Genomic DNA, 12,046 nt, shown 5'->3' on the forward strand with positions numbered 1-12,046 from the left:
CGGTCCTTTTGTCGCGGCCTCAAAACACTCCTTTTCCATCAGGCTGACCTGGACTGACAGGGATTTTAATTATGTTTTTAATTTTTAACTTAATTTTAATTTTAATTTATTCTACTGGGGCCATTAATTTAATTTCTTTTTAACTTTTGTATTATTGTATTTTATTGTTGTTAGCCGCCCTGAGTCCTTCGGGAGATAGGGCGGCATATAAGTCCAATAATAAATAAATAAATAAATAAATAAATAAATAAATTCATCCAATTCTTTCAAAAGATCTCTGAATGCAGAAGGACGTTTCAACCTCAAATTGGTATGCTAAAGCAGGGCTTTTCAACTGGTGGTACGCGTACCACCTGTGGTACTTTGGCACGTGGCAGGTGGTACGCCACCGTTCCAGAGAAGTGTAGCAGGGAAGGGGAATGAGCCAAAGCAACCCAAGCCTGAGGGAGAGGCAGCTGCAGCTGCAGGATTGTCTGGGCTCGGCAGAAGCCCAGGAGCCAGCAGAGCTCCAGCTAATTGGCTCCAGCTGATTGGCGCTTCCAGAAGCAGTGGGGAGCTGGAGGTGAACTGAAGAAAAAAGGGGGGAGGAGAGGAAAGGCTACAGAAGGAGGTGGTTTGGGCGGGAAAGGGGAAAAAAGACAACAGGGAAAGAGAAGGAGAGGTTAGCAGGCAGGGAGGAAACACGAACAGAGAAGAAGAAGAAGAAGAAGCTGTTGCTGAAAGAAAAGGTCCCCTTGTTCATTTTCTCTAGCCAGGAGAATGCAATCAGCATTGATGAAATGAAAAGCCGGCATGTCGGAAAGGAGGTGGGTTTATTTAGTTCTGGATCAGCTAGCAGCTTGATTGGGTTACCATAAGGATTTTTGTACAGTTTTTACAGCGTTTTGTAATTCAGAGGCTCCTTTGTGTGCTTTGGTTATTAGAATATTTAAGTTTGTATTTTAGGTTAGCAATGAGTCCAAAGTGTTGATTTCTGTAGTGTTGATTTCTGTAGGTTAAACAAATGTAATTAGTTTTACCCCCTTTCTTGAGTCTGTCTATGGCTTTTATAAGGTTTTCTTTGAAGGTAAACAGGCTTAATTTTAAAGCTAAACCTTTTTGCAATTGCCGGAGCCTTTCAGTCTTGGATTGCAGCATTGTGACACATGACACGCCTGAGGCAGCTTAAAGACATCCCCCCCACCCCAGAGTTTATGTGTTTATTTTGTGAGCCTTTCTTGCTTTGCCCTTGATTCCTGTGTCTTTAAGGGTACAGGGAAGGAATTGGGAGGGTGCATTCTTAAAACACTGTGGAAGGAGAGCTAAGAAGGGCTGATCAGCTAGCTCAGGGATCTACAAACTTAGCAACTTTAACACCTGTGGACTTCAACTCCCAAAATTCCTCATCCAGCCATGATGGCTGAGGAATTCTGGGAGTTAAAGTCCACAAGTCTTAAAAGTACCAAGTCTGAAGACCCCAGAGCTAGCTGGTAGGGGTGCATGGATAAATTCATCACACATTTGTCAGTGCAAAGGGAAAGTGATTCAGCAAATCACTTAAAAGTGAGGGGGAGAGGGGAAAAAGAATAGACTACCTCTGTTGCAGTAGAAGGAAGCATTAACATTGAACCTCATTTTTTTTACTTTTCCATATTATAAACTAGCCATTTCTATAACAACTGAATCTAATCAGTAAAACCTAAAATCCCCACCCCTTTTTTTAAATCATCAAGTTTTTGAGACCTTGCTAAGCACTGGTGGTACTCAAATGTCCTAAAAGTGGTACAGTCTGTGAAAAGGTTGAAAAGCCGTGTGCTAAAGGATGCCAGTAGGCAGACAGTAACAGATTCAGAAGAGATCAAACTAAGATGGTAGGAGTATACTGAAACACTAAACAATAGAGATGTCAATATCCAAGATATTTGAGATATTGTCTACAAACAAGAATCTCTAGTACTTGAAGATCAAATTAGATCAGCACGCTGGTCTTTACCAAGTCAAAAATCAACAGAAGAAGAATCAGTAAATGTTTTGAGTAAGCTATGCCAACAAATCTGGGGAATGACACAGTGGTGAGCAGTTTGGAAGAAGTCAGTCTACATTCCATTACCAAAATGAGACTGAACAGCAAATGCAGTTTAACATATAATATCCTTAATTTCACATACTAATAAAATAATATTTAAGATTATCCAATAAGATCAGAGCCTTACACAGAAAAAGAGATGCCAGATATTCAAGCTGTCTTTAGACAAGGTCAAGCAACATGAGATATTAGTGATGCACATCGATAATTGAGAAAACTAAACAATACCAAAAATAAGGCACTATGTGCTTCATTGATTATAGAAAGATCTTTGATACAGTCAGTCATGCCAAGCTGTGGGATGTGCTCAGAAAAATAAGAATCCCAATACATCTCATTGTCCTCACGAGAAACTTATCTAAAGATCAAAATTAACAGTACAGATAGAGCTTGGTGAAACCAACTAGCTCCAGGTTGGCAAAGGATTATATATTTATTTATTTATTTATTTATTTGTTTGTTTTTATAAACCGCCCTTCTCCCGAGGGACTCGGGGCGGTGTACAGAGTAAGGAAGGTATACAGATTGAACAATAAAAAACAATAGTAAAAAACAAACTGGGACCCCAATTAAAGCTATCAGGCCAGGCCGGACTGCTGGAACAGGAAGGTTTTTAAGTCGCGCCGGAAGGTGCGGAGGTCAGGGGCCATCCGGATTTCGGTTGGTAAGCTGTTCCAGAGGGCTGGCGCACCCACTGAGAATGCCCTCCCCCTGGGGGCCACCAGCCGACATTCCTTGAGCGGTGGCACCCTGAGGAGGCCCTCTCTGTGGGAGCGCACAGGACGGTGGGGTGCTGACATTGGCAGAAGGTGCTCCCGTAGGTAGTCCGGACCCATGCCATGTAGGGCTTTGTATGTCATTGTTAGCACCTTGAACTTCACACGGAAGGCAACCGGAAGCCAGTGCAGCGCACGGAGGAGAGGTGTGATATGGGAGTATCGGGAGGCTCCCAAGAGTGTCCGTGCCGCTGCACTTTGCACCAGTTGAAGCTTCCGAGTGGATCTCAAGGGCAGCCCCATGTAGAGAGCGTTACAGTAGTCTAGGCGAGAGGTCACAAGGGCATGGGTGACTGTACGTAAGGCATCCAGGTCCAGATAAGGCCGTAGTTGGCGAACTAGTCGAACCCGGGAGAAGGCCCCCTTGGTCACAGCTCCTATGTGATCTTCCAGGGAGAGCTGCGAGTCTAGGAGGACACCCAGGTTGCGGGCCCTATCAACAGGGGGTAGTAACTTGTCCCCGATGTTAAGGGATGGGACGTTCTGAATATCCTGGCTTGCCGGTACGTACAGCCATTCAGTCTTGTCTGGGTTCAGTTGAAGCCTGTTCCTCCCCATCCATTCCCGGACCGCTTTCAGGCAGCGGGACATCACGTCGAGGGCATCACTGATATTGTTTGGAGTTGAGATGAAAAGCTGGGTGTCATCAGCATACTGATGGTACCCTACTCCAAAGCTGCGAATGATCTCACCCAGCGGTTTCATGTAGATGTTGAACAGGAGAGGCGAGAGGACCGACCCCTGAGGGACTCCGCAAGCGAGAGGCCTCGGGGTCGACCTCTGTCCCCCTGCCAGCACCGACTGCGAGCGACCCTGGAGAAAGGAGGAGAACCAACGCAGAACCGTGCCTCCCACTCCCAGTCCCCTGAGGCGTCGCAGCAAGATACCATGGTCGATGGTATCGAAAGCCGCCGAGAGGTCTAATAAGACTAGGACAGAGGAATGGCCCCTGTCCCGGGCTCTCCAGAGATCATTCATCAGAGCGACCAATGCCGTCTCCGTGCTGTAGCCCGGCCTGAAACCCGATTGGTACGGGTCTAGATAAACCGCTTCATCCAGGATCTGAGGAAGTTGGTGCACCACCACGCTCTCAACATAATAATAATAATATAACCTATAACCTACTTCATAACAAGACTATGCAATCTATAGGCTAAATATATATTGAAAGTTTTGAGTAAAATCTTATTTTTTCTATAAATTTAAAATAAAATTATCACTATTCTTTGGTTTAGAAAAAAAAGCAAATACCATACAAATTTAAATATGGTTTCTTCTTTGTAACCAACATTATATTATTTTCAGTATTAATGCATGAAATAGTTCTGCTTAAAATCCTATCCTGAATGTGACTGGCAAAGTCCTGTCAGCTCTCCAGTTCTCAGTGTCAGACTTTAAAGTGTAAACTCCTTAGTTCGTATAAACATTTTAAAATACTGTCATTTATAAACTACTGGGAAGGTAATTTTTCTAGGCCACTGAGGACAAGGAAAAGCAGAAATGAAACTAAATTCAGACATGGAATTAGTATTTTAACTGAAATTACTTAAACATAACTCTAGTTTGTCATAGGAAGATTGTGAAATCTTCTTTACTCTTGTTTTCAAGATGTTATTTGACTAGAGGACTGGAATCTCTTACCTAGGCTCTAAATCAGTTTTCTACAGTCGGGGGATCTCTAGAAATGTTGGACTAGTCCTATCATCCCAACAGGTTCCTGTCAGATTTAACTTTTTTTTCTGGGTTGAATGTCATCCAAGAACTCCAAGGAATATTTTAGCACAAATTACTCTTTGGTTGGTATGCTGATCTACGGTATCTTTTTTTTAATTTTAATTTATTAATTTGTTTTTAAATATTTATTTCTAAAATTATTTAGGGAACTTTCTTTTTCCTGAATCCTTTAGATTTGAGCAAACAGGAAATATTTCTTACTACTGTTTCCCCCCGAAAATAAGACCTATCCCAAAAATAAACCCTAGCTTGATTTTTATGTTTGTGCCTAATATAAGCCCCACTCCCAAAATAAGCCCTAGTTAAGACCCCACACTATGTGCCCTGCACCCGCTTACCTCAGGGCCCCCACAGCCAGTCCTCCCACGCCCCGACACCTGCCTCACCTTGCAGCAGCAGCATCAACAACCCTGTCCAGAAGGAGCCTGTGTGGCCACTGCCGTGCCACTTCTTCTGCAGCCACTTGCCACCACTCATGCATGTTGCCCTCGCCCTCCATTTCACTGGCAGAGGTCTTCAGGAAAGGCCTCTGTAGCCCAGAATGGAGCTCCAGGATGATGCATGCATCACTCCCCAGCCTCCATTTCACCCACCCTCCAGTGGTGAATGCCCCCCTTAGGGCCCCAGGCCAACTAGGAAAGCCAAATTTTAATACTCTTCCAGATGGCCAAAAGGATGGAAGCAGCTCTCACTGCTTGTGGTAGAGGAATGGGGCCACATTGGAAAAGGCTCATCTCCTTGAACTTGCTTGTTGGAATTCCTTAGCAGACAGATCCTTTGCAGATGGAATTTGAGCACTCTATTGTCTAGCTCCATTGGGGAGAGATGTCTCCTCAGATACCCATGCCATATAGGGCTTTAAAGGTAACAACTAAAGACCTTGAATTGGATCTGGAAGCAAGCTGGCAACCAATGCAACTTGCACAGTAGTGGTGTTATATGTGCAGCCCTAGAGGCTCTCAGGACTATTCATGCCACTGTGTTTTATACCAACTGCAGCTTCAGAATATAGGTAGTACTTGACTCATGACCACAACTGTGCCCAAAATTTCTGTTGTTAAGTGAGACATTTGTTAAATGAGTTTTATGACTCATTTTATGACCTTTCTTGTGACAGTTGTTAAGTGAATCACTGCAATTAATAAATTAGTAACCTGGTCGTTAAGTGAATCTGACTTCCCCATTGACTTGTCAGAAGGTCATAAAAGTTGATCACATAACCTTGGAACACAGCAATGGTCATAAATATGAACCAATTGCCCAGCATCTAAATGTTGATCACATGATCATGGGGTTGCTGCAAAGGTCATAACTGTGAAAAATGTTCGTAAGTCATATTTTTCAGTGCCGTTGTAACTTGGAATGGTCACTAAACAAATAGTTGTAAGTCAAGGACTACCTGTACTCTTCAAGAGTAGCCCCATGTAGAGTGTGTTGCAGTAATCCAGCTGAGAAATGGGTATGTTAGGGCATAAGTGACCACGTGCAGGGTTTCATGATTCAGATAGGGGCACAACTGTTGCACAAGACAAAGTTGCACACAGGCCCTCCTAGCCATGACTGCCATCTTCTATTTGAGCAGGAGTTATGAGTCCAGGAGAGTCCCCACGTTGTGCACTGGACCTATCTGGGATAGTGCAACTCCTTCCAGAATTAACAATGATAAACAACCAGATCCTGAGGTCCCTTCGACCTACTTTGCTATGCAAGTGATGATAACATAGTTACTGGGATATATGACAAAAAAATATTGGAATGACAACTAACAATGTACTGTATTTCTTTAAATGTTGTAAAAGAGGAAAAGGCGATAAGAGAATCCCAGAAAAAGCAATGCAGAGCATCAATTTCAACCCAGATTAGAGCTGTTTTAAAAAAAATACAGGTCATGATGGGCAATCCAGATAAAACATATAATCCACTCTAATCACTCTGCAAATGTTTGCATTCTCAGCTATTTTTATTCAGGCTCTTTTTGTCTTGCACATTTAAAAGCTGTTTTAAATTTTAGACTGCCACATTTTAATTTCTTCCTGAAATAATAGTTCTCTAGACTTGTGACATCTTGGTTTAGTTTTATGTGCTTATATTTTAAAAACTTCTATCATACTTCAGCATTGCAATAAATATTCTTAATTTTCTTCTTTGCAAAATACAGGCAGTCCTCAACTTACAACTGTTTTGTAACAGTTACAGTTTAGTGACTGTTTGAAGTTACAACAGCACTGAAAAATGTGACTTATGACCGATTTTCATACATACAACCGTCACAGCATCCCTGTGGTCACGTGATAAAAATTTTCAAAGTATTTCCTAAAAGGGCATAAAGGTGTTGATTTCAGCATAATTAAATTAGATTAAATTTAATTTTACTGCATTAAATTTAATTCTGAATGAAACTTGTCAGTTCCTACATTGTGATATAATAATAATAACAATAATAACAACAACAACAACATTGGCATTGGCATTGACAAATTCACCATTAGTCAATTGCAAAAGGCGGCCTTACTAGGAACTGCTTCCATCCTGCAACGATATCTATAATACCACCGATCATCCACATCTGCCTATCCCAGGTCCTTGGTAAGGACTCAATAGGTAGACAAAAACGCCAAATCCAGGCTGACTCTGTGATGAATAATAATAATGATGATGATAATGATGATGATGATGATATTGGAAGGGACCTTGGAGGTCATCTAGTCCAACCTCCTGGTCAGGCAAGAAACCCTATACCATTTCAGACAAATGGCTGTCCAGTGTTGGATCATTCACAGCTTCTGGAGGCAGGTTGTTCCACTGATTAATTATTCTGTCAGGAAATTTCTCCTTAGTTCTAGGTTGCTTCTCTCTTTGGTTAGTTTCTGTCCGTTTCTTCTTGTCCTGCCTTCAGGCGCTTTGGAGAATAGCTTGACTCCCTCTTCTTTATGGCAGCCCCTGAGATACTGGAACACTGCTATCATGTCACCCCTAGTCCTTCTCTTCATTAGATTAGACATTCCCAATTCCAGCAACCATTCCTTATGTTTTAGCCTCCAGTCCCCTGATCATCTTTGTTGCTCTTCTCTGTACTCTTTCTAGAGTCTCAAATCTTTTTTAAAGGGCTTTTTCTTATTTTTTTACTTTTTATTAAATTTAATATATTTTCATTTCAAAATAGCATTGAACGTGTTTTTCAAAAAATAAACAAACAAACAAACCCTATTAGCCCCTGATAAGAGAACATGTGTGGTTTTCTACCTCAGACTCAAACTGGAAGTTATCTTAAATATGAATTTGTTGAAAATAGGCTTTGGACATTTTGTCCCTCCTTTATGTAACATATAATTAAGAAAACTTGTGATGTGAGGTCCTCATGTTTATTTATTTTAGTTATTTAAAAGATTTACATGGCCGCCCATCTTAAGCAACTCTGGTAGCTCATGTTGCTTTTTTACCTTACCTTGCTACATATAATCGGCTACTGTGGAAGATATGGGACATTCAACATGATGATGCTCTATGACAAGGTTTTTCAGACATCAAAGTGAGACCAAAGAAAATTACAGTATAATTTTTGGCAACCAACATACATTTAAAGAAGCATCTAATTTGAGCTTCAGTAAAGATTTTGTTGTGGTGTCCATAAACACAGTGGCATCTATAAGGGGGTAGTAAGGGGACACAATAATGAAAGAAGTCCCACAAGATTGTAATGTGAATCCCACCTCTTTTTGATAAAAGCAATAAGCTCCTCTGGATGCCCATGAATAAGGCCTAATTTAGCTGTCCCCAGTGTAGTGTTCTCCAACAACCTTAAATTCAAATTATGTTATATAGGCCATATGTGCAAAAGTCATCCAGCATATGACTTTTGCACGTATGGCCTTGCACGTATAGTTAAATACATTGAGGTAAAACTAGCAAGTCAAAAAAAGTGATATATCATTAAACATACATTTTTTGAATCAAACAACAACATCAAAATTGTATTGTAGAATGAAAGTACATCTTTACCATTTCACTTTAGCCATTCAGACTACAGTGATGGCTTCTCAGTGAGAGTTGGGGTTACTATTTTAACATAGCATCAGGCATATGCTGGATGACTTTTGCATAAAGAGAAGAGAGGAGCAGCAAAATTATGGATTCTGTCTTATATTTTTTTTGCCTCCAAAAGAGGCACTAGGTCTTATTTTCGGGGGATGTCTTATCCACTTACCTCAGGACCACCGCAACCAGGCCTCCCACACCCTGACACCTGTTGTGCTGCCCAATTTCTTCTGCAGCCACTCATGGCAAAGAGGCCGTGTGACCCATCGTGCTGGTGCCGCTGCTTGTGGCAGTATACCACATGGTGTGTTGTGCCATGGCACACATGAGTTCAGCATCAGTGCAATGCGCCACGTGGGTCCTGCCACGAGTGGTGGCACCGGCACGACACACCATGTGGCATCCTGCCATAGAAGAAGTCGAGCAGCAGCAAGACAGGTGTTGGGGTGTGGGAGGCCTGGCTGAGGTGGTCCTGAGGTAAGAAGATGTGGAGCAGGTGGGGCAACTCCACCCCCCATTCTAACTTGATTTTTACGCATGCACCTCACACCACCTCATACAAGCAGACGGTGGGACGGAGTGGGCAGGGTCTTAACTAGGGCTTATTTTTGGGGTAGGGCTTATATTAGATGCACACGTAAAAAACAAGGTGGGGCTTATTTTTGGCATAGGTCTTATTTTCGGGGCAACACAGTATTTACAATTGTAAAAGTATGAATTATTTTTTTTGTAAATTTAGCAGTGGATAAAAGGGTGGCTCCATGGTGATTTCTCAACCTTTGTAAAAGCTTCTGCAACACCCAATCCTATACTCAGTTCCCAATAAGCACCCTTTCCATTTGTGCCCCAGCTATGTAAAGCTTGCTCCCCTTCTTCTCTCAACTCCTACCTACTACATGCAACACTTCCTTTGGTTCTAAGCCTAAGACAAATATCTAGGTGAGAACATTGCATCAAACTCCTAAAGAAAGAGTTGGTAGTTGTAAGGGGGTTGATGAGAGAAACAACTTCAACAAATACATTAATCAAAGGAGGGTTCAGTCCACCGCCTCAATTCATTGGGGCAGCATTGATAATGATGTTAAATATTTTTTTAAATGGGGGAAAATAAGGGAAATAAGGGAATAGTATAAAGCAGGAAGATATCCTATGAGGTAATGCCAGACAATGATGTGGGATCAATCCCTAAAAGGAACAGGCAGGGCCATCCTTGATTGATCTGCACAGATGGCAAGGAGAAGAAGCAAGGAAATGACCAATGAGGTCCTGTTGGTCCTAACTGGACTCCAGTCTGATCCTGTTGCCAACTCATAGCAAATCTCTGGAAACCTGTGTAAAAAAAGAAGAAGCCAGGAGTAGCTTAGGTTGCCATGGAAAAATGCCATTCAAAATGCTTTTGAATCAAAACTGCCACCCAGACACCCAGACATACAAATAAACCCACATGAGTATTCAGAGCCTTCCTTTAAAATATTATAAAAGAAGCGCATCTAATCCTAAACAGATTTGATGGAGGGGGTGGCATTTATTTATTTATTTATTTATTTATTTTTCATATTTCTAAACTACCCATCTCTCTCAAATATATATTAATTGGTAAGCTATAGCTGGGTAGATTATTTTGTTTTTCTAAAAACAGTAAAAATCTAACAACTGGAATCACTCCTGGCAAAAATTACTATTATTATTATTACAACTTTGGTTTGTTGCATAGTCATCCAGATGTTCAGACTGAATTTGGCATTTTTGTCCACCTATCAAATACTTCCCAAGGTCCTGAGATAGATAGATGTGGATGTGTTAGAAGTATCATCACAAGATGTAAGCTGTTTCGAATAAAGCTGCCTTTTGCAATTGATTTATTATTATTATTCAACTGAAGTTAGAATTTATTATCAGAAAATGCAACTTACATGAAATTAATGGAAACTTAAACAGAGCATTGGGGGGGGGGACTCCTTGAGGTAAAAATGCAGTCACTGCCCAAAATATATCTCCAAAGCAATGAAGATATAGTGTCCTGCCATTGGTATGCTCGCCTAAAAGTAACATACAAGAGCTGTTTGTTTAAAAAAATCATCAGTGCTAGTCACCAAGATCTTTGAATACTTTTGGAGACAATTCAGAATAATCACACTGTGAATTGCCCTACATGTTTGTAAATCTTCAGATCTTTTTTATGTATTAGTCAATACTTATTTGCATGAGGGTTTCTTTTCCATTTCATTTTATTACTTTTCATCCTTAACAACGAAATAATACAAAAGAGGATGAAACTAAAACCAAAAACAAACTGAAAAAATAATACATTTTTAGCATACAATGAAAGTCAGGTCAAACAGCAAATTAAATGTGAATCAAATTTAGTTTCATTTCATAACTTGACAAATAATACCAAAGGATTCAAATTCTGTTGATTAAACTCTAAACTGGCTGATAATTAATTTTTTTTAAAAATGAGGAAATTTTTTTAGCTGGAGATATACATGGATAGTGTTTGAAAAGACAATCTGAGAAATTTCCTTCTACACAGGAAGGGTGGAAAGGCATCCTAGATAAAGTTATGTGTCTGAAATGAATCACCTAAATTGCATTTATATATTAAATTGAAAAATGAATCAAATTAATAAGCCAATCTGAAATCTTTTCTCCCTGTGGCCTAAAGGTTAGGATTCCAAGCAGCTTGTTCCAAGATACTCTGTAGCACTTTTTAGCTATATTTCACATTCTATTACATATTGCTTATGAAATCAACTGCTACTAAATTCCTTCAGGTCAAGCTTGAGAATTGTGCCATAAAAACAAACTGACGACAAGGAAAAAAAATCTCTCTGCAGCTGTTTCCGCAAAGACAAGCACAGCATTCTATACTCATAACATGCTATAACTGGATACTGCTGGGAGTAGAACAAAAGCAATCAGCCAGAAAATACAAAAACAGGAAAAATTATGAAACAGCATTCCTAAAAGCAGGATAAGAGTACTTCCATAGGCTGTTACAGTAATGTTACCTAAATTTAATCATCGTCATCATGATCAGTGGCAAAAGAAAGCAAAGATAGAACCAATAGTAATAGGGTGCAATCCCAAAACAACTGGAATGCAAATTGAACAGCATGGGCATTGATAAAATCACCATTAGTCAATTGCAGAAGGCAACTTTGCTTCTAGTCCAACCCCCTGCCCAAGGCAGAAGTTCTTACACCATCCCGGACAAATGGTTATCCAATCTTTTCTTGAAAACCTCCAGCGATGGAGCAAGCCCATCTCCACAAGGCAAGCTATTAATCATTCTTACTGTTAGGAAATTTGTCCTTATTTCCAGGTTGAATCTTGCTCTGATGAGCTTCCATCCAATACTTCTTGTCTTACACTTAGGAGCTATGGAGAATAAATCGATGCCTTCTTCCCTGTGACAACCCCTCAAATATAGAAG

This window comes from Vipera berus (assembly GCF_964194415.1).
Source record: "Vipera berus genome assembly, chromosome: 1".
Classification (NCBI taxonomy): domain Eukaryota; kingdom Metazoa; phylum Chordata; class Lepidosauria; order Squamata; family Viperidae; genus Vipera; species Vipera berus.